Raw genomic sequence first — 25,142 nt, 5'->3', positions numbered from 1 at the left:
AACTCTCTTTGAATACCATCTAAAATTACTTTATTCACGATCTAATGCGCAAACACACCCGACCATTATCGAACTGGCGTGCTCATGTGGATCAAATTCATCTCTGAGACTCAAAAAAATAAATACCCTGATGAAACTCTGCTTAAAAAAAAAAGTGAGTTAACTTTTCTGGGGAGACTTAATGCTTGCATATTGTTTTGGTTTGGCACAGTGCTTATGCGGTTATATGCCGTGGGCGTGCTACTAGGCAAATATCCTTGGTTGCTGGTGCCTTCTCCAGTGAGCACAGAACATTACAGCAGGCAAGGCCAGGGGCCAAGCAAATATCGCCCATCTAACCTATTCACATGAATTATAGAATAAATTCTGCATGAGCATACCTGAGCTGCCTGATATATAAATTTGATGGGTAGTTCTTGGAGGTAGTTGTACAGAGCGAGAAGTGCATCATTCATAACAAATAAAGTAATGGCCCCAGTATTTAAATAATTGAAGTTGCTATCATCTCAAAGCTCAATTTTGCTTCCTTAAAAGAACAGTGAAAGTTTCCTGCAATTTATAATTGAAAATATACCTCAAAGATTTTGTCAGAATAAGACATTAGTGACATAAATTCACAAAAGGCTTTTATTAGAGGAAATAAATCAGTGTCAGCGGCAAATACATGTATGGTAAAGCCAGATAGTACGTCATCAGCATATTTCCATAGGGAAATAAAATTGCCCCATTCTTTTGGAGTTCTAGGTGAGAAAAGATAGAATTGAAACCTTTCTCTCTCTCTCTCTGCTTCACTGGTTCAAGATAACCACTGTGGAGGCCAGTGCTTCTGAAATCACCCTGGATGCCCTGTAAGACTACCAATACTGGGGAGTCCCTTGATTTAAGAGGTGACAGATGGTGAATAGAGCCAAGCCTCGCTGTTCTCAGTGAGCCCAGAATGGACAGGGAGTAGCTACAGTGAAAATGACCTGTTATAGGGCTCAACAGCTAGCGATTGGCTGTATTAAGTTACTCATTTCTCTCTGTTGAAAAAACAAACTATTTGCTCATGTTAGTTTCCATTCTTAAACTAAAATGTCTTATAAATGTTTATCATTTCCAGGAGTCCTTGGTCACTTACAGTACAGTGTCAAATTTCACTTCCTGTTCTGCGCATGCACGGACACATTTCCTGCAGTGGGGAGCACTGATTGGCCGCACAGATCTGGCCTGTCGCTGGAACTCTCCACAGGTGATTTATGCCGTTTTGGGAGCCGTTGCAAATCGACCTATTCAGTAATTTACGTACAAGGATGTGTTGATTAAAACTGCATTGAGTGCTTAAGGGTCCATATCTATGACAAATTTCTCTCAGTATCCGGTCTCGACCCCCTGTCCACATCCTCACTTGCAGCTCATTCTGTCCAATAAGCCCTCAGTATATCCACCAGCTCCTTTTCACTTGTCACCAGATGGTCTAGTGTGTTCAGCGTAGCTATCAAGCATTGTCTTCGTCTCTTGGTTGCTTATTGGACTGATGATCTGGTATTGCCTTGACCAGGCAAACTGCCCTTTTACGGCACTGTACGATGGCCTTCACGCAGATAAGCAGAGCAGAAATGTTGACTCTGGATCTGCTTTACCGACACAAGAGATAGAAAGTGTTTTTCATACAGAGTATTCATTCTTTCCTCATTCCTGATTCTAGTTTCTGTCTTTCCTCTCCACAGTACAAGGGCAAAGTGACATGCCAGCCCCTGGGTGCACACCACGACTCCCCGATTGTAGATCCAGCCTCACTGTATGCGAATGAGGATATAGCCAATGTTGCTAATCAGCATCAAACAGTTATATTTTTCCTCTGAAAACGAGCGAGCCGAGGATGAAGTGAAAAGACCTCCTTGAATTCTTCTAATTTTCTAAGTTTCCCAACTTCAAAGAAGAAAAATCATAAAGCAGACCCCAGTGCCTTAGTACAAGAGTGGTGAACACTCACGCTGCTGTTTGGGACCTAAATTTAATAAATTCAAAAGCTGTTTTGTTGATATTTGTTCCAGTGATGCCAGCCCTCAACCAGGCTGACTGGGGACAAATGTCAGTGTGCCTCCAGTCCCCTTTCTAATGAAAAACACAGCCCTGAAAGCCCATTATGATTTTGTAATGTGTCTGACAAATCGCTACAATGTTGCATATTATGTTAAGAAATGAAATACCGCAGTAATCACAGTCACTTAGCTTTGACTGAAAACACCTATAAAGAAGTCCCTGAGTTTGAAGATGTTTGTCTATGTGCTCTATTTCCCAGTGAATGAATGCATCCAATAACAAACGTAATTAATTGGGTAACATCGCAACCTCATCTTTCTGCTCTTGTGTGTTTTGCTGCACAACGATTCCGAATGGCGCCGAGGATACAAACCAAGGCAGCACTGAGAAAGTGCCTGAAGGAAATTAATGACAGGCTCATGGTATGTTGCTGCTCCGAAGCACAGACATGAGTGGAGAAAGCGAGTGTGGGAGAGAGGGAGGGAAAGATCCATCAGTCTTTTTATGTGAAGGAATAAGGTTAGATTATAGTTATGTAAGGGTCGGACCTGTTTGTGTCATGTTTGTAAAGTGCAGCTCAAATGTACTGGAACACGATGAATGGCAGCCAGGTATTTATAATCCCCAGCATGCACTGAAATGCACTCTGATGATCCTGCAAGAGTGAAGTTGTTAGGGTAAGAGGGAAACTTTGTCTTTCTCATTAGAAGGTGACTAATTGACTTCTCAATTTACGGTATAGAACATTACATCTAATGGGATTTGTGTGCCCATTGTGTGTTTAAGGCCTAGAAATTAATCAGGTTCAGTTAGTAATGCCCACTCAGCCTTGCAACCTATCAGGGCAAACTATTTGATAATCGTATCTCATCACCATAATGTCATTTATGCACAGCTGATCATGACAATCGGACAAGATGTTAAGAATAGGTGTTAAAAATAGCATATGTTGTTTCTAAAACACCCAGTCTGCCCACTCAGTTGGCCCAATGAGAATGTCCGTGACCTAACAAGTTTTACTGTACAGCCGAATCTGAGCAGCACAGCGCCGAACATCATGCAGCATCAAAATGAGGAGGAGAATAATGATCAGCAGGAGGAATATATTAACTGAAATTCCAACTGAAATCAAATGTAGTCAGCTATTTTTACTAAAATGGTAACTATATAGTGATTTTCTAGTCTACTTTAACCACTCAAAGCGCTTTACATGCCACATTTACCCATATACACACCCTAACAGGAATTTAGGGTTCTGCATCTTCCCCAAGGACACTTTGACATGCAGAGCGGAGCAGCCGGGGATCGAACCACCGGCCTTCCAAGCAGTGGACGAGCCGCTCCACCTCCTGAGCCACAGCCAGTCAGCATTCGGGGAAATATCAGGAACGCTCCTGTCTGACTCAGCCGGCTAGAGGGGGCGTACCGGCGACCGCGTTTGACTGACAGCAGCCACAAGAGTGCCGCTGTCACACAGTAGGGAAGAAGAGAGAAAGTAAACACACCTGCCCTGTAGCCACAAATCGTGACGTTAGCAGAGCACTTTTCCCAGGTGAATGTTTGGTCACTCGTTCAGCAAGCTCAGCTTCAGGACAAGAAGAAGAAGACTTTAGCAGGAAAGCTAAAAGTCTGCGGTGCTTGTGTTGTGCAGCAGGCTGCTGGGTCACCGCCTACACTGCTCACAACTCTGACAGCACTGCTTTCTATAAATTTGATTGGCTGTAGCCTCCATCTATACCGAACATTTTTTTTGTATCCCTGTCAGTAGGAACCATGACAGGGAAAAATGAAACCAAAAAAATATTAAATAATAAAATCTATTTTGGATGCAATTTCTCAAGGTAGAACACAGCACAAGTGTTTCGCATGCTGTGAATTTAGTAATACACCCCAACATACAGCAGCTGCTAGCCAGACAGTAGCACGCTGCATAGTGCTAACTGACTGGAGTCGCTATTTGGTGCTATGAGTGTGAGGGAATGAATTAGGTTATCTAATTAGGCACAAATTAGGTATTAGTAGTTATGCAAACTAATTATTATTATTAACAGACCTATTTGCAGATTTGTTTTCCTAGATACACATTAGTATATACACATATGATACAAAATAATACTTAAATAATACCTAAAGGCTAATGGCAGTACAAGGTAAGGTTGGGAGAGTTCATATATACTACATCATTGCATGTTCTTTGCATTATTAACGTGCAGTGTTGAGTCTTGTGCGCTTGGCTGTGTAGAAATAATAAGATAAAGAAAATGCATTGCAAACTTTAATTTTGTGAATCAGCAGCAGCCAGAATATCCGCGTTAGAGGCCACGTGGGGAGTTGTGCCAAGGGGTTGAGAACTGTATCAATTCTTCACCAGTAATCAGTGACATATTTGGTCTGAGTTGCACGTGGTAATTCCTTGTAGTGTTAGCTGGTCTGTCAGTGCTAGGGAAAAAAAAAAAAAAAAAAAAAAACATCTTATTTTCTTTATGTTGTTTGAAAAGGCTGCTCCCAGTGCATCATGTGCCTGCACTCTTTCAGTCCTGCAGCATGGTTCGTATTGTACAGCGTATTTATCATACCTCCAAGTTATTGGACCATCCTCTGTAGACTAAAAATAGATATGTTGTGCTTGCTGTGGATTAAATTGTACAACACATAGCTGTAAGTTTGTAAAAAAAAAAAAAAAAAGCCTCAGCTTAAGAATTGAGAGGCATGATAACAGTATTTTTTATGATCTATAGCCTTATCCCTTAATCAAACAGTGCTTTATCATAAAACTATTATGTCTGCATCCAGCATCCAAGATGCACTGATGATGCTATTTTCTTTATTATTATTATCTTACCACCTTCAGAGGCGGTGGCCTGAGATGCATTTGCATTAACAGCAAAAAGTAAATACACTTTTAATACATCTCCAGTTCACATAAGAGCTACATAATTAGAACACTCAGGGGGTTTTTGTTGCAAAACGGTGCACAGGTTATGAAGTGAGTCCTCGATACTAGAAATCCTGCAGTAGTCAATGAGTCCTTGCTATCGATCGACAACGCTATTAACACCCTGCAGGTATACTGTGGTCAGTTTGGGGTAAGCGTGCAGTAAAAAGCTTGATGCATGAAAATGCATGAAAGTAGTTTTACGTTGTTGCTCTCAGCTGTTTCCACTGATCCTTCTGCACTTGTGCTGTTAGCGTTATCCGTCGCCTCCGGCTTTCTGGTTGTTGCCAAAAGTACTACCTAAGATTAGTGCCATGACAAGAGCTAAGGTTGACTGATTGATGGGCGCGAACATACTCCGCTGGATAATGACCTCAGATTGGCTTGAGTTTGTTGTGGTCTGCCATGAATTCTGCAAAAAGTAATCCCTTGTGACAAATGGTCAAACGGAAACATTACGATTTATGTGTCCCATTTTCCCACAGTTCCATAAAACTGCACTTTTTTTTTTTTTCATTTTTTACATTTGGATGTACACATTACATCCAGTTTGCCCTCACTGACCCCCCTCCCTCCACCTTCCCCTCCCCCCACACAGGCTTTTACACACATGAGTGGAATAGAAAGTGACATTTTCCAGCAAGCTTTGTTACCCATCAGTCATTGTTAGTGTGTGTCATGGAGAGAAAGCCCTCAGAGCGCCGAGGGAGTCTAAGCTGGAGTGGGGAACAGGGGCCTCAGAGTGTTGGGAGGGGACAAAGCAACGAGGCTGGATTTAACATGTGCGAGTGTGCACATGCACACACCCAGCTCGCCAATTAGAATGCAGAACAGCATGCTTTTGTCTTAAAGTAGAAATGCATTTGCCTAAATCACATATTCGATGTGAAGGCCATCAAACAAAGAACTTTTCTTTGTATACCAAAGTCTTTTTTTTTACCAAAGTTGAAGAATTTGCAATGCCGAGGAGTTTGCCTCATCAAACATTAGGTGAATATGTTGAGGACTTTTTACGTTTAGCTTTATATATATATATATATACATGTATATATATATATATATATATATATATATATATATATATATATAGCATCTTGATAAAATTTGCCGCTTCATTTTGAATGTATATTTCCAACTAGCCTTTTTTTCTTACTGTTTGTTACAGTCACTGCCCCTTCAGGTAATTAGGCACTGACTCTAAGGTATGGTACTTTTGTTAGCTCTACATTGCTGTAACTAAGACAAAGATTTTATGTCCACAATTAGGAGCTGCCCTTGTTAAGTCCATGCGCTGCTTCCAGTGTGATTACCAGTGACGGGATCCAACAACTTCACTTGTTTGTACAACCTACATAATGGCAAATCAGCAGAGTCGCCGAAGATATAATCCTGTCTGTCTATAGGATCTATAGGCCAGCAAATAAAACATTGAGCGCTCTTGCATTTTATGCGTATGGTTGCAACATTTACAAGTTCAGCTTATCAATATATCATCAATCAAATGCATCAACCCTGCGAGCCTTGTATATTTAACCAGTAGCAACTGTCCATAGAGAATCACTTTGAAATGAAGAAGCTTGTTATTATAAGGTCTACATATTTCATGATATTCCTGCATATGTTGGGGCCCACAGTATAGCATTTTAAAAATTTCATGGCAAATCATATCTAGTTTCGCCTAATTAGTGACTAAAACTAAAAGGACGCTTGCACGTGCCCCTTTAATAAAGCATAACAGCACTATGACCTCTCAAATACCACTCGCTTCTCTCGCTGCTTCATTAGCATGAACAGCAAGCTTTTCCCTCAAACAGTGGAAGCTAGTATTGTCGAGTAACTGTCAGCATATATTGGCAGCCTGATTGCTTTGATAGCCTCTCGCGTGTTTCGGTTTGTCTTTGACGCTCGCGCCTTTTCAAATGTGTGTAGGTGCTTAACCAGATGAGGCAGAGGAGGAGAAATACATTTAGGATTCGAACATGCAGGGAAGGGAAGAGCCTTGTTTGCACAAATAAGGAGGAGGTAGAGGTTGAGGAGGAGGGACGAGGAGGCTTTAGACAAAAAAACACAGCATCTTTGGATTTGCACATTGTTATCACAGCGGTGTCAGTGCTGTGACTGTGACACAGAGAAGACAATGAAAACCTCTGCTTCTAAACACAGACGCAGACTCGTTCAGTTCAACTTGCCTGACGTGATTTTTTTTTTTTCCGCACGCACAAGAAATATTTCCATCCACGATGATAGCTACGTTTTGTCGGAGGGGTCCTGTTCTTGAAAATTAATGAACACCCTTCAGCCAATCAGAACAGCATATTCAGCCGGGCTGTGTTATAATGTAAAATATGTTCTACAATCAATGCATATGCACGCTGCAATAACTGTAATGAAAATGAAGATAATAGTTCAGTCTGGAATGAAGATGGTCTTCAGATTGCTGCCGGACCAGATCCTATCATCATTATGACAAGCAGCCAGAGAGGGAGATTGGGAGAATGCAGGAGAAATAGATTTAGAGAGACAGAGAAAAAGAGAAAGGGAAGATGAGAAGAGGGAAAAAGGGAAAAAGGGAGATCTACAGCATCGACATTATTGTTAAATACATACCATCACAGCCAGAAAAATGCCCAAAGACCTGCTGGAGTGTCAGTACTTGACTCACCACTCTTATACCCCTCCATCCCTCCAGAATCACTTTCATAGCGGGTGTACTAGTGCATAAAGTCTTCCATGGCTGAGACCTGACAGGCTCAGATGCCAAAAATCCATCTTCCAATGCAATTTAGCACAGAGGGAGCTGGGAAGATGGGGAAATTATACAGGACTCGAGTCAGAGTTTTAAGGTAGCAGTAGAGGCCCACAGACACATTTGAAATGATGACAGGTTGCAAGAATCTGACAAGTCAAAAGTTAGTGACTCCAAAAATAAAATTTCAGTCACTTTCTTGAGGCCCTTGTGACAACGGAAAGTATTGAGGTGCTGTTGCACTCCTTGTCTTTGTTTCCACAGGCCCAAGATAACTAGCCGCCCGGCCAATCTTTCTTTGAAGCCTTCTCATTTCTCACCTCAACTGTGGAAAATGACAGAGATAAAGTGAAGGCAATTGCTGAAGACTGACTCAGTGGAATCTTATTGTATGAGTGAATTATGAGAAAGAAAGGGCGTGAGTTTCCCTCTTTTCAAATGACGATCCATTTTCACCATTGTGTGTTTCTCAAGGTTTTGATGGTGTGAGCTTTTCTCCTGGTATGAATGCCATTATGACATCAGAGGTATAATGCTCAGAAATATTTAGATGCTTACAGTTCTTTATCTATAACACCCCATTGTATTTCTACTGCTGAAGGAACTTTAAGGTTCTCTTGCGACGCACATTTACTGTTACTGTGGCAGTGAAAGAGGTTCTTTTGAAGGCCAAAGCACTGACTGGTGCGAGGGCCCTATTGTACTGCAAGGAGTTATTGTTCTTTCTTTCCATGTCAAAGTGAATCATATTTTTGAGTGACTAAAGGTGCTCGAAAACAGACGAAACTGTGAACAAATGATCTATTGTATGGGTCTTAGGCATCGATGTGCCAAAATGGCTCGACAACGCCGCCTACAAATTTTCAACAAAGAAGCCAAAGAAGAAATTTTGCCATTCACAAGGGTCACACCTCAACAAATCCGATCCACCTCAAACATTGTCAGTGTATATAAAAGACCTCAACGATGAAAAGCTGTCGAATTCCGATGTTTCGCCATGAAACAGGAAGCTGTTGTAACTCAAATAAACATTGTCCAATCTGCCCCAAACGTCTCATGTTTGACAAGTGTCCCGGCCTGAGCAACTACATGCCAATTAGGAATCACAGTCCACTCCTGGCAACAAGAAGAAAGTCTTTTGTGGCAAACATCATTTGATTTACATTGTTTTTCGTGGTGTGGTCAACACTTACAATACAGGAACATTATCACGTTTAAACATCTCCTTCAGCATTGAAGGTAATCCAGGCGATTGTAGTCGGCACAATCAGGGTTAGAGACCAAACAGGAAATGCTTGCAGCTCATTCAGCATGACATTCAAGGTGCACATCTGCCAAAATGCTAAAGATTAAATCAGATAAAACAGGGCTATGGTGAAGTTTACAGCTAACTCAATGCCAGAAACACTATACTTCCTGTTTCTATTCCCGATAGCATAATGGGAGCTGTAGCGCTAAAGCTCAGAACACACTTATCTCAAAAAGAAATATGAAAAAGAGGAAACAGGGGTGACAAGAAGTACTTGAGGCCACCGCGTGCTGTTTTCTGTTGTCAGACACAGTCAAATGGAAGACAGGATCCGGAAATTATCAGCCATTTCCTTAATGTTATGCATTAAATTTTAAATATTTCTCAAAATGTAATTATTAAAATCTTACTTTCATATGCAAATTTCACCAAGCCCTTCATCTCACACCTTTGTATGTCTTCAGCAGACAGTGAAATATTTTTCATTAAAATGTAGAATCTTGAAATGTCTGCACATAAATCGCTGTTGTTGTTTGATGTGAGGAAAATATTTTAAATATTTACCCCTTTTTGAAGTTTTGAAGTGAGCTCTTCATTAATTTAAGTCTTGACGCTAAAAATACCACTGGTTGAGCATATTTTGGAACTCAAACTCTGTTTATTTCATTTCTGAAGGTAGCAAAAATTATGTTCATTGCAGGCAACGTCTTGGCTGGTGCGAGTGGAGGGAATTACTGCAGATCAGATGCAGAAAAACACCTCACTTCACACAGTCATAATGGCCGAGCACAACTTGGACTGGATACATCAATGACACAGTGTGGTGGTCGACGGAGCGCGCAGAACTGCTCAAAACAAATTGATTACCCTCAACTGACATTAACACGTATGTCAATGGCTGCTAATTTTAACATAAAATACAAGCTTTCCTTCTGGGGCTCGGCGCAGCAATCTGTGAGAAAGCCAAGTGTAATGTGGGCAAACTGCTCGTGTCCCTCAGAGGGGCACATGATCCAACTGTCAGATGCCAAAATGCCAAAGGCTTGATTGACAGTCTTCTGTTAAACTGCATGTTTGAACTCATTAGCACATTAAGGCTACATGGAGGACCCGCAGTCATTGTGTATTAATGATGTCCTCTTGATTCTTTCAGCTCGTCACTCAACGCAGCACCCTTGTGGGAACATGAAAATGTAATGGCAGCACATTTTCAAAAAAGGCTGTTATTCATCGATAGTTCAGACATTGTATTAATTTCTCAAAGAACAGTATTGCACCCTGTATCTACACGATAGCTTTACCACGCACAGGCCATTTAGATTAGTAGAACAAACGCGTACATTTGCATACATACTGTTGATGCATGAAGCGGTGCCCGTGCCCAGATAGAGACACACACACGCACATACACACAAAGCCCATCAGTCAAAAGTCAGCACGGGTTCTTTCTTCACAACAGCTGTAATTCCAGTCTCAATCATAGCACAGTGCTGAGAGCTCAACATCAGTCAAGTCCACCCACTCCTATTCTCACATCTGTCACATCAAACAATCATGTTGAACTTTAGGGTTCAAAGAATCTTTCAAGCTTTGCTACAAAAAAAGAAAAAAAAAAAGGCTTATCCAGAACTGTAAGGGACATATTAACATGTGTTCGTGCCAGGCTTGTGTTTGGTCACAAAAGGTTAGCTCCGGGACAGAAGTGCAAAAATATGCTAATACATCCTTGCTGCGACTGGTAGACGGTAATACCTTGGCACAGCGCAGGTTGCAGAAAGGGGTTTTCAAAGACGAGTGCTTGCATTTTCCTTTTTAAGTTGTGACTGTCACCCTGATGCATCTTTCATAAAACTGATTGACGTATGGTCTTATCATCCTCAGTGGCATTCTAAAGAGGGCTAGTGGCAGTCTCAATGCGCTCTTCATTTTTAACTAATAGGGACAGCACATGGCTGGAAGCTGTCGCCTTGTTGGTCCCTGTTTGACAATGATGCATTTCTTTCCCAACTGAAAAGGCTTGGTCAGTAGCCAGCCTCAGTATGTACTGTATACTCTGCACAGGGCAGCTTTTTTTCTCTGATTTTCATCGAGCTGATGCGTCCTGTGTGCAAACACAATTTAAGACTTTGTCCTTGTATTTCTTGCAATGCGAAATATCCTCATGTCGATGACACTTCTGAGGAGGATGCTCAGACAATTTAGCCCAGTGAGTGACAAGAAAATGCCCTTTAGCATAATGAGACGTTGACAATTAAATTCCTCTCTGACACACTTTTCCACACAGGTTATAAATAATTAATTTGAAGAAGTAAGCAGTCAAGAGAATGTCATATCTCATTTGGTTTCGCCGAGCGACAGTGACGAGCCCGAAACACGCGGCTTATGGGATTCTGTTGGGAGGCTGTTCTGCAGATCCTGTTTCACAGTGATCCAGATGTGTTAGTGAATCTCGCAGAGAGAAGCGATGTTCAAAGCGGGGATTTTATTTTCTTTATTCCATTCACTCCCATTAAGCGTTAAATGTTTCAAGTGCGCTCTCACTTTTTCGAGCCCCTGAATCAACGAAAATGAGTGAAAGTGTCACAGAGGAACATGTCAGGAAGCTGCAAATCGTTATGGAAGATTGAGCAGCAGAGGAGGAACATGTCTGATTGATTGAGTGCAGTCCAATGTGCCTTAGTTATCAGTGTTAAAAACATACTTTCAACATATTCATTATTATTATTATTCATTCTGATTGGGTTTTGTTCTCCAAAACAACAGCTGACCTCAAATGACAAAAGACATAATGGACATCCATTGTGAGAACTGCATGCACTCGCCTTATGAGCCTTGACGAGTTGTTGTCATGCAATCAAAAGCATGGCAGATGCAAATGGCTCGCACGCTACTGTCTTTCACAGTGAATTTTCTCTGAGCAACTCCAACAATCGTTCTTTGAAACAATCTTTTTCCCAAAGATCTCGGGAGTAGGCTGACTGTATTGAGCCTTCAGTATAGATGAACATCCGTCTAACCCTCCATTCAAACTCGCTGTATGATGCAAGTCAATGCAAGTCAATATTTTACGGGATTTCACTGAAATTACCATGCATGTCTTACAGGGTCAACATACTCCAAAAAATCCTGAGCTTTCCCTGCCTGTGTGAACGGCAGAGTCTCCCTTCTACCCCCTGCAATTTGATGATGGAAATATATTCCTCTTTCAGGCTGACATAGAGTATCGTACAGGTCATATCAGTCTTTTGATCCAGCAGCCATTAATAATCATGGGGCATGAAAAAACCAGACTTGCATATAGTCAGTCCCATTAATAAATGATAGCTCTGATCCAATTAAAAGGCCTTGCAAAGAAGGGTTTCTCGGGGTGTCCTCACAGAACATTTTGTGAGGGCACGCAGGCCTGTAAATAATCAAGCCCGGGGCGATCCAGCCCTCAGTACCCAGGAGATGCAAGCTGTGTCAACAGTGTGGCACTGCGCTGTCACCACATATCACTCCTGAGCCCTCTCACAGCCCTCAGTCGTGTGAAAACACCACAGCACTTATCTTTCCCCCCCTCGCCACGCCGCCATGTTAGCCGTACAGCATACACACCGGAGCCAACCGACTATACAGACTCCCGTTTTCCTTTTTTGCTTGCCCGCTCCCTTTCGGCTTGCGTTCTGTGGTGTTTTGAGCTGTGCAAACAAGAGCACAGAGTTTTGAATTGGTGGATCACCACGAATAAGAGGAGATATTGTACAACTTAGCAACTTGTCCCTCTCTGTTACCATTAATCCCTTCCAAATTTACAATAAAATTTGTAAATTTAATACTGTTATCAGTCGCTCATGAATAAATACATTGTTCTGACTGTGTCTAAGCCACGAGTCCTGCTGATATCCCTAAGAGCTTTAACCAGAATATAAGCTCATCACTGTTCTTGCATCATCATAAAACACTTTTCTTCTGCCATATTTCAAATTATGGCAACAGACTCCTCTTAGCTAACAATTATTGTCAACCACTGAATCTGTCACTGGAAATGTGTGATTAACGCCGTTGTGCCTGTCGCTGGTGACGCTTCTGTTTGCACGCCGCGCACAGACTGGTCCTTTAATAGGAAATACACAGAGATATGAGGCCTAAGATGAAAATTCATGTGACTTGCCATCATTAGTGGAACGGACACGCTCATCCAGGTTGGCGTTTAGCTTCGTGCCTGAGGCTCGACGATGCCCTACAATATGAGCCGTGGTGTGTGTGGAGCAGGCTGTGACCTTCTTATGCAGACGCGTTAATACTCCACAACAATATGATGGAACATGGGAACAAAATGATCTTAATTAGGAAAAGAACTCATTCTGTCTGACACCAGTGGAGTCACCAGTCAACCAGTCCACTCTCCAGCACCTTATTATCGCGTAATGACTTCCATTGAATTAAACATGTCAGCCCAACTTTAAATGCACAATGAGAGACAATGCCGCACATAATGGACTGGCTGGTGACACTGCATTGATGCTGATTCCGGGATTGAAAGTTATTAGGCACGAGGAGTTTTTGTGTATAATGCTCTCTCCCGCTGAATGAAATGTTTAGCATAATATTGCATTTATTTCACCACGGCCAAATCATTAGCATTTCTCACTTACCAAAACATGAAAATCTATATTTTGTCTGCCACTCAGGCATCAATTTGACATTGTCATTACTGCTAAGAGTGGCCCTGACTTTCAAATTAATGTAATTCCATTTTGATGACAAGCAAGCCATTAAATAGCGCAAGTAAATGGTAGGTCAGAAAACTCTTCGCTTTTAAAATGTGCCACACAGCTGCTGAGCAAACCCTCAAAGGTAAAACAATGTGATTCTTTCGCCGACCAAATCACTTCATTGCATTGACACACGCTCATTTGCACTGAAACCTAATTTTTTCTTTGTTATATAACAAAATGTTAATAATCAAAGCTTTCTTCTGCACCGTCTTCATGATTCTTATATTTCAATAAGTGCTGGATGACAAGAACGTGAGCTCTGCAAAATCCATGTTGTTCCGGATGAATAAACTGAACCCTTGACGGCACAGCCACGAGGGCTGGGGTTAATCAAATATATTTAGATGTAATTAAATAAATAATTTTTCATAAAACCGTCCACTAAAATCAAATTTATGCTGATTTGATGTGTGAACAGCAACATATTGTAGCTCTCAATTAAAACTGAAATCATCTTGTTTTTTGTTTTTTTTCCTCTCCCATACATCCTACTTACACCAGTGTAAACTCATTACAATTCTTGTGATAATATACCTGATTACAAGTACACAGAGTTGCAGCCAGGTCTCCAGTACAATTAAGATACTTGCTCTTGATGACTTATTTGCCCCTTACAGTAATTGACACATCCGGTAAGCGCAAGCAAGGCATTAACTCAGGGACAAAAATAGTCGGGAATGCTATGTATTTATTGATGAAATGATCATCAAGCTGCAGTTCATTAGACCCTGCTTTATGTTTCAGTTTTAATTATTGGCCCTGGAAGATGTAACATGACAGGATCTTTAATCACCTGAGACAGGGGCTTGCTTCAAAAGGACACCTTGCTGACACGCTGAGCAGGGAATGTGTCTGCAATGCAGATTCACTGATCTCTATGAGTACATGTGTCACATCACCTTGATAATTAACAAAGGGATGTGTCAATTACCACCGGGCAATCAGGAAAGCCGTGCCAGCAGGTGTGTTCGAAGGATGGGAATTTCAATCGCAGTTCAGGCGTCGCTGCTGCCAATCAAAGGTGTACTCACCTCTCTGTACAGGTGGGGGGGCGACCAGCAGCACCAGCAGCATTCCCACAGCAAATATTCAAAGAAGGGCAAATTGGACTCAGCTCAGTGGAGCAAAGAGGGCACAGAGAGAACCCTTCTACTGCTTATTGTGCACATGCGTACTGCGTGTCTTCTGTTCCCACAGAGATAATCTGCATTTCAGCCTCATATGACTCACCTAAGACTGGAGGTACAAGACAAAACCTATAAATCTTAACCAGTTCTGAAATGCATTGCATCACACACAATGAGGGATTTCACAGAGAATCACTGTGAGATTTGTTGTTGTCTTAAATACGCTCGCACCAGAAAATGAGGTGTTTCTGCTGTCTGTACCTGTCACTGATGATCCCGCTGTGACTGTTGATCTAGCAGGAGTGCGTCTGATCCAACATGAATAAGCATATATTAGTATGCTCTTCAAAATGAGCGGGGAATTTGGGCGAAGGTTTGGCTGAAGAGGCCCGAACGAATACATTTCAGTAGAAATAGAAGGGAGTGAACACAGAGGAATGAAGGCTACAGTGCTGCATTTAAACACATAGTTTACAAGTTTTAGGGAAGGAGTTTCCGAATTATTCCCCCTTTTAATGTAATCATGATTAGAATTGTGACTTAACATTTCTGGGTCACTTCATTCTAATCTGGGCTCTCATTTGCTGTTGGCAGTCCTCGCTGAAATAAATCTCAGACCAGCGCGGATACGGGCTGCTCCGTCTGAGCACAAACACACAGCACATCACACTGTGGATTTGTTCGCGCAGGCGATGCCACCTACAGCATTTATGCAGCCAATCAGCGCGAGTCTTTTCCTCAGGAGTGCTGCTGGCCCACGCTGCATGCAATTTTCATCCAGAGCAACACAACGTGGAGACATTTAACCCCGGTCGAGGATGACCTCATCTGTGGTTCATGCAATCTGTGTGATCTGTGCATGTTTGGTGCCCCACTAACTTCCTTCAACTCTCGAAAGTCGCTGTAGGTTACCGAGGGCAGCTATCAGGCATTATGTATCTCTCCAGCGGTCTAGATGTATTACTATGGCGCCAGTAGATTAGAGTAGTAGCGGCGTGATGTCACAGTCTTCAAACTGCAGGTTGAGCAGTGTGGGGCCCTTTTTTTTCCATGTCTATGCTGTAAAAACGTCTGTGGTTGTTGAGGCATTAGCTCTATCTTATGATGCAGTGCGGTTGAGGGTGAGCCTGTGTGAAATAGGACTTCAGCACATCGTTTTGTGAAGCGCTGATGAGTCTGTCAAACATGTCGGACACCGGCTAAAACCCAGTAAATTCTTTCCATTTATCCTTTTAAGGATGGAGGAGGTAATTTTATTTGAGAAGCACTTTTTTTCTGGAAATACTTCAAAATCTATCTCACTGTCTGGTTCCTCCAATGCTACCGACTCCAGCTTTAAGTGACATGATGTATTCTATCTTTGACTTCCTATCTGCGTCAATTTGTTAACAAATGCCTGGAATGAGGAGACGTTTCAGCGGGTTGCTTTTCAAGCACTCGTGCGCCTATGAGGCTGCAGCATCATTCAGGTGCAGTGAAATATTGCTTCACTGGGAAACTGCGCAGTACAGCCAATTAAGCCTAGAGAATGTCTGGCTTGATTTCTGTCGGAGTGACGTGGTGGTCGTATTGTAACAAAGTCGAAGGAGTGGACCGAGTTGATAAGTTTGGCGCCTTCACTCGCCGGTCAGAAACGGCGTTACATTAATTAGCGCTGCTGTCACACGTTCCGCCTGTGAAACTGTAAGCACGCATGTCACGAAACGGATGATGAGTCATGGTTTTGCAGATCTACATCTTCACACAAAAATCAAATAAACATGATCGTCGTCTTAATGGGAGATTTTCCGGATGTGTTTGTGTTAAACAGAGGTGAGCGGCTGGTGGGTTGGATGGATCAAACAGCCACCCTGGCCGCATACTAATAAATATCTAAATAAGATATTGATAGCCGAGGTGTGTTACCTTCAGAAGATGCTAATTGATACATGAGAGGAATCCTTTCCAGCTGTATATCTTAGGGTTTATTTTCTATTTGACCTGTCTTTTTCTTACTAAAATGATCTTATTTCCCCACAGGGACTGCTAAAGTTGCATCTCCCTCTCCCCCTCGTCATCACTCCTTCTCTTCCTTTCAAACAATGTTCAATATTACTAGTTTGCTGCCAGGGATTTTTATGTTGGCTCTGAAAATAAATCATTTTTATGAGTGGGCTCTTAAACAGTTGATGACAACCAAGCAGGCTAAGTTAATTTACAGTATAGTAGCTATGCAAGTACATAGACTGGCAAGTAAAAGCTACATAAATGGCCCAAAACTATTGCAGAAATGAAACAAGCCTGTCGAGGACATTTCAACAAATAATTAAATAGAAAGAGAATAAAGGCAGCCTCTGATTCATGAAATGAGAGAAAAAATAACCAAATAAATTACATCATTTAATGAATTCAAAACCCACCCTACAGTTCTATTGTTCATTTAGAACAGAATGCTCACCTCCATAAATCTATTTTCATAAAGTCATCTCATTAAGAATCAAGCAATTCAGTTCAGATTACAGAAAAAAATAAAAGGGTGAATGCAGTACATTGTTGCAAGACAGCCAGCTGGAAGCAGGCATGTATGGAAAGGGTTATTTTGGGTTAAATGACTTAACCCTATTTTCTTGTGTGTTGCCACCCATTTGCATTTTGTGAGAGGGCAGCACATCGCACTGTCATCTGTGTGGGTGGACATGTGTCACTGATGAACCTCGGCGACACATCCTTCACATTCATTTAAGACTTCAACTAAGAAAGAAAAAAACTTTTAACAGTGCTGTGTGATAGCCAGATAAACAACATAATTGACTTGAACTCTCACGTCCATAAAAAGCAGGAGAAAGCGTTGGCATACCAACTCGTTAATTGAGTACACTTGTTGATCAGGTGGCACCGGCAGAGAATAGTTTACAGTATGGAGAAAAACATCATGTTCAGACTTATGAATATTATTTACATCAAGCCGAATCAAGGAAACAGGTGCCTCCAAGTTTTTTTTTCAACACTCATGCTGTCCATGAAAGTTGAAAAGCCATTAACTAATTTCAAGCACTTAAAGTCACAAATCACAAATCCATCACTATCAAACAAGATATAATTCTAAACGAATCCAGCTCTGAGATACATTACCCAGAGTCCCCAGCTGAAGGCCTGGCTGCTTCAAAAGTGGAAAGCTGTATCTTTGAGGAGAACACAGCCTCCTGTACTCATTCTGCTTCAGGGGACAGCAGTGAGCTGATGCAGTTCCCCATCTGAACTGACAATCCTGACAGAATAAAAGTAATGGCAGCCCTAAACAGTGGGCAATGGATCTGACAAACATTTAGATGCTATCTCCCAGTTACAGTGAAAAACTGCGCTGCCACTCCTGCCACACCAGTGTAGCCACTGGCAACACCAGCCAGACATGTAATCCCTTTGGACAAGAGAGCACCTCATCAAGCACAGGCCCAAATCAAAGTAATTGACAAAAGCAGGGAAATAATGAATAGACCACGAGTGGATAACCAAGCATTTTTATTGGAATAAAGCCTTTAGCTGCGTCTCCTGTCCAACTAAACAACAATGAAGGCAGTGATTCGGGAAGTTAAGATGCTCAGAAGTGCAAAAAAAAGCAAAATTTAAATGCATCTATCTATTCATATTCGCCAGACAAAATATTGGTTTTATGAATCCGAACAGTTATTTATGTGTTAAAATAAAACACATATTCAATCCTGCATTTTTATTTCAGCGTCGTCTGGTTTTTATCTTTATCGTGGACTGTAGTCTTGATAAATGCAACCAATCAAGTGCGTGTGTCGGGCTAAAATGGCTTTACTACTGCATTCTTTACTTTTAGTCCGCTTGTTACCCTTATTGTAGCAAGCAGTTGTGAGGCACAGCAAGCCTAACAGTATTTCCTCATCTCGTTTATGTCCCCTCTGGGTCACACTGAGTATCCGGGCAAGGACTTCATCACATACACAGCCTATTTACAGATGCAATTTTATCCCGGCTGCCGCAAAGATAACTCTACGTTGCTTGCTTGATCGTGTTTTCAGATCCATTTTCATGTCTGCCTGTGTCGCCAACCCCCTCCCCTCCCCCCCAGTGTGTCAGCAAGACTGAACCGACATTTTAATGAGGTCAAAAAGAGCATCGCCTTAGAAGGGGATTCTGAGGTTCCTACCTCAGAGACATGTTGGCCATTTAAAACCAATTTCCTGCTATTTTACAACAGACTTGCATATTTTATGTCCATCACAACCTCCAAAATTGACTTATCGTGCAGAAGTTCTAGTCATCAAAGGCGCCCGGTGGTTTGGTAATTGGGGTGCCAGTTGTTCCTTGAAATTCTTTAATTCTCTTTGGTACCTCTCTGAGAGTTTGGCTCTACTTGGTTACATCATACACCCATGTGTTAGTCTGAGAGAAATCATGGTCCAGGTTCTTAGTCCCAATCCAATGTGTGCTTATACTGAACACCAGGCAGTCGGATGAGCCAGCTCTAGCCTGGTGCACATGAACCCAGAATTATCTTAATTTTCAGCTATTTTGCACCAGAAAAGGTTTTGGCGGAATGCACCTTGGTTAGCTTTTATCAGGCAAAACCCTCCTATTGAAAATATTCGCAAAATATTCACTGTTAATGTTTTTCAGGCTTTTACTCCAATTATATCCATGTGGCAATGAGAGAATGGCAAAAGTAGGGCCATCAGCTTTCACTGCTCAGTGGAAATGTATCACAATCTTATCCACACTCACGCATGTGGTCGAGCCTCAAGGCAGCATGCTTGCCAAAACGCAGCTGTACCCGCTTCAGAAAATGTTTCTCTACAGCAGCAATAGTGGGAAAAACTCCACAGGGAGCCTTAAATGTACAGTCACTCTGCTTTCAAACATAATCCCGTTAAGACAGCAGACAAGCCAATAAAACAAAGGCCCACTAAGTGCAGGACATGAAATAAGAATGAAATTAAAGCTAGATTTTTCATGGCTTAAAACACTTATCTAATTCTTTACTATGGATAGCTCGATATTTAGATTTGAAATATTTGCTTCTGCTAAATAAAGTTAAGGCAAAAAAAAAAAAAAACCCTCAATGGTATCAGGACTTAAGGTTGGACCTTTCCCTCAGAAAGAGATGAAAGATGACAGCAAATAAAATAACCTTGAAAGAGAGATCTAAGTTTCCACTGTCAGCAAGTGTAGGGATCACAGGGGTTGAGGTGTCTCGCTTGTTTCTCTGCCTTCAGAGTAGCTTTCGTGCAATGTTTCACCTCATTATTGTAAATGTCCTCTAACAACTCCAGCAATCAACCCATATCTGTCTCACTGCACGCACTGGTACAGTAAGTTTCCTACATTTCCCTCGCAAAAGGCTCATGTGATACACTTGCCTCATCTGCCCCAGTTTCAGAAGTATCACTTGACGGTCCAAAGTCAGTGAGAGAGAGGAGCAAAAGAAGCGCAGGAGAGCATGTGAATTCAGCTCTCATTTTCTTATTTTCTTTAATGTACTTTTGCAGGGAGAGCGAAATGAACTGAACTTGTTTACCTCAAATGTACAGCGCCAGTGTTTGTCCTTGAGGAGAGGACGACTTTACTCATTTTCCACATTCCAGGCACCAGTGCCTCAGTCATGAGACCTGCAGCCTAATGCTTCACCAACATTACCGACACCTCCGTCAAACTGGTGCACATGCGCATTTAGCTGTTTTCAAAACTAAAAATACTGAATTGCTTCGAAGAAAAAAAGCGTAAACGTGTGATTGTTAATTATGTGCATTAAATGGCATTTATCATAAAGGTTAACATTAAAATTGTATTTTCACATAGCAGGTTAACTGAGCACCATCATATGTTGTAGAAAAAAAGGTGAAATCATGATGGCGGAAATGGAGCACCTCATCAATATTGTGAAGTCTAATTTTGTTCCCATAATAGGATATTAATTCCAAAGTGGACAGATGGCACCATTTGCATGTCTACCAGCACTCTTAGGGATCAAGCAACAATTTTGCACTTCACTGCAACTGTCTCATAAGAAGGTCATCCATTAAGTTATGCAAGGCTTTAAAAGCCTTTTCATGTATTATGAAATTAATTTTGAAAAGGGGCTCGCACGTGTGTCTCATTCTTCACCGGACCAGATATAGCTGAATTACCACATTTAGTTGTTTCACAAGGAAAAAGAAACTGTTATTATAATAAAACCGTTAAGGTGTTCAGCATTAGAAATTATCTTTATTCCAGCAATGCCACACTAGCGATCTTGGCACACAGTCGGCGCACTCAGGAATTGAAAACACCAAACTGACCTTGAATAGTCCTTCCAGCTCTATGTATACCCTGCCCCTCTTTGGGGGTAATATTAAGGACTTCAGCTCATTGTCATTACAGAGGGGAAAATGTTTGGGGGATCATCTACATCTCTGATTTAATGATGCATAGTGAAATCTTATGAGAGTCACTTATGTCCCATAAAATCCCTGGACAAAGCTGTAAAATCAATGACCTGTTTTGTTACTTAATGAGTAGCTCGACGGTGGAAAGGTTGGACCTCCGTGATTCTTTTGCTCCACCCCTTAAAGTATGAACTTCAAAAATACAGTTATTTAAGTTATCATCTGCATGTTTTGCCTTTAACAGTTAAATGCACACTTAATTGTAGCCTTAAGATGGCACGATTGCACAAATATCCAAGTGATACGGTACAATCATGTAATCATTTTACCTTTTATAAACTGTATAAGCAAGTTTGGATATTTTGCTGGCCATTGTGCTACAGTGCTGTGGATGTCTTCCATAATATTGTACCTGCTAATCTCTGTGGGGTATTAAAACCGGAATGATTGGTATGCAGCCTTAATGTGGGAGAGTTAAGAGTTAGGGGTGAGAGAAAGGATATAAAACCAACCAGGGGAAAAATTAATATGAGGCAAGGTAGTGGAACTGATAGTATTCTATAATGTGCTGGCACCGAGATTGGAGGGGGAAAAAAGAAAAATGTCACCAAATATAAAGTGATGAAAGTTTGTGGATTGTTTGGAACATTTTCTTATAGCACAACAGAAGCTGCTGTGAAGCTCACCAGAAGAGAAACTCTAAACTGTTAAGCTGTTTGATGATATTCAGTCGGCCTGTTTTCAGAAAAACAGTGAATTAAATTGTTTTTTCCCCCCTCTTTTTCCAACTTTCCCAGTGAAAGTAAAGGTCCGTAGTGAAGCTGTAGATCCAGGTGAGGAGTGATTATGTATTCCGCCCCATCCTTGTAAATCCATAATCATTAACATCTGCTCTAGCTTTCTTTATTGAACTATTTCGCCCATGTGTGGTCCACTTATCCTCGTTAACTCCACTTTGGCCAACTCAGCACATAGATCGAAGGAGAGATAGAAAGGAAAAAGAGGGAGAGGCAAACAGGGAGGAGAAGGGGGGACAAGAGGGCACCTTTTGGAAGATAAAATAAATAACTTCTGGCTCTATTTTAAGCTTTTAGGTCCAGGCGTGCCCGTAACAGACACAGCTTACTTGCCTGTATTTTGTCCCAGCGAGTAATTCCTTAGCCTACTGTATTTTGACCCATGGATTTGCTGTCTGGTAGCAGGATGTCTTGAAATAATATCTATAATTGCCTCTCTGCAATATTGATTCGGACAAGGATAAAATAAGAGCACAGCATGTATATTGAGAAATGTTGACTGCTGAAATTAAAAACTCATTAGAAATCCCACTGACCTTGTCCCGAAGATAACTTTACGGTAAAGGCAGCTTTTGGAGTGAAATACACGAAGTGATGTGCTCTTTTATTATTATTAGTACTAGTGACAGCTGCGGCTGCAGGAACTGTAGAACTAGTAGCAGAGTTGCATTTAAATGTACGATGTGTAAGAACTGGCCGCCTCAAGAACTGGTCAAAGGTCACTCCAAACAAATAGGGGGCAGTATATCACCAGGGTAACTGCTAACTGTGGCTCACTATACTCTCTGCTGCAGCAACTAGCTGCCATTAGCTAGTAGATTCACTTTGCGATGCAGCTAGAGGCCATATTAACTGACTGGAGTCTGTCCTGACTGAGAGCTTGGGGTGTTGGTGTAACCAACCGGGCTCAGCAGCCTGCCATTGTACACGGCTGAACAAAACAGACGGAGTCCAGTTTGAGGACTGGGAAGACAGCACAAAGGTGATTTACAACGACTCAGACTCTAGGGTTGACGAAGACACGGCAGGCAGCGACAGGAAAGGCGTGAAGTGGGACATGAGCGAGTTGATTTCGAATGTTTTAAAACTGAAACGATCACATTGGACGCATTGGCACAGTGGTCCACTGGACACAGATTTATCAAATCACACGTCAGCCTGGGTGACCTACTGATATCAAATGACACTAGGCATCAATATGTCCAGGTGCTGTCAATATCCTGTGCAGGAGGTGTGTTTTTTTCAAAGCAATCTCCTAATAATTACCTTTGCATGCAATTATTTTGCACAAGCAATTGCATTTTTTGCCGACTTGATTGCAATTTGTGTGAATGCAAGTAGCAATGTGAGGGTCACGGCGCAGCTGGAAGGTGCAGATGCTGGCGTTGGCGTGCATGTATTTGCCTGCGACGCCTGCACCCTGGCTTTGTCTCATAATAGCAGTCAGCATTGACATTTTCCTTGTTTGTCGATGACCCTAAACTTTGCCGACCTCGACCGAGTGCTTTGATTGGCTAACCCTTCGACGTTGCAATCACAGATACTCCAGGGATAACCGACTGAAGAATGTGGGCAGTCTGGACAATATGAATGTTGTGTTTATTACCTCTGATAAAATTAAAATTGCATTAATTTTCCAAACACATGTTGTCATAAAGGCAAAATAATTGCATATGTATCTCCAGTCATTGAAAGAAGATGTGGGCTGTTCAGTGAAACACCTCACTGTGGTAAAATTGGGGTTTAAAAAAATTATGGATATTACACTGGACTTAGAGGTGACCTTTGGGAAGTACAGAGCAACACTTTGATGTTTCTGCTTTGATGTTGCTGGACTGACCAGGTTCAACAACCCCAAACAAACAAGTATGGGCTGTTGTACTGACAGGAGGTATACCAGAATGACAGCTGCTGCCCATCGCAAAGTCAGAGAGAGAAAAACTGCAAAAGTTTTTGTTTAATGTGACAACGATTTGGCTACATCATTACCACACTGCTGTTGTGGTCAATAACTGCAAGCAAACAGGCTCCCAGTTACAATGTTACATTGACAAAAAGACCGCAGCTCCTTAGACATTAACGCTGCATTTACAATATTACTGCTGCGACTTAGAATAGGCACTAATAACAATAACAAAGTTGTCGCACATGCTTTGAGACTAATTTGCTGTGAAAGCTAATATATGAATACACATTATTCTGGCCTCAAAAACTGTTTTTTTTAAAAACAATTTCTTTCTTAACAATCTGCCATTCATGATGCATTCATGAACACAGAATGCATCTGTTTCTATGTGATAGCGAGTCTCTCCCAGGAAAGGCCTGCTCCACACCGAGTGTTTGTAACAGCACACATGAAAGCTTGATCTGACTACAAGCTGACTGACTTACTGTGTTTCATTGCGCGGAGCAAAACATTTATTTACCCAACAAAATGTTACACATTATTACTGGATTGTTAGATGTAAGAACCGGTTCAACACAAGCGATTGCCGGAACTATTCAGCCGTTGCAATCACATAGACTATTTTAGGGCACGGACCCTCGATACATCACAATTTTCTCTAACAGACACAAATATTACACAATTCAACCTAAAAGGCTTTCTCAGTATCATTGCACTTTCATGTACACTTCTCTTAAATTGCCTCTCAATTCGCCAAAAAAACAAGCTCTGAGCAAAACACATACGTGAGTCCTCTTTTCAGCAGCCCACTCCTGCCTCCCTCTCACTCTCTGTCTCATTCTGTCTAGCAGGTGATCAGGGCCATAACTAGAATATTATTTACTGGATTGGCAATGTTAAAGTTAATGTTGCAAAAATTCCCTTTCTACAGTCGGATTCCGGCTCTAATGAGGCTTCACTGATACAGCGTTGATGGCTCTGCAGAGGAGACGGGCGCTTCTGGAGGAATGTCAAACACCTACCTCTACATTCTTGTGTACCGTCATTAGGGTCATTTAGCATTTCCACTGGATCGCACAGCAGAAACCAGTGGCAGCGAAGAGGAGGAAGCCCATGGAAAATCACCCTGCGCCTCGCGCGTGTCAGGGGCTCAGAGTGTTTTTGCGTGTTTGAGAGGGAGAGTGCAGACCGTGTGTGCCTTTTTGAGCTTTTAGTGCACCCGCATG

The sequence above is a fragment of the Chelmon rostratus genome, chromosome 9 (assembly GCF_017976325.1).
Source record: "Chelmon rostratus isolate fCheRos1 chromosome 9, fCheRos1.pri, whole genome shotgun sequence".
Lineage (NCBI taxonomy): Eukaryota > Metazoa > Chordata > Actinopteri > Chaetodontiformes > Chaetodontidae > Chelmon > Chelmon rostratus.
This window is presented reverse-complemented; position numbering follows the sequence as displayed.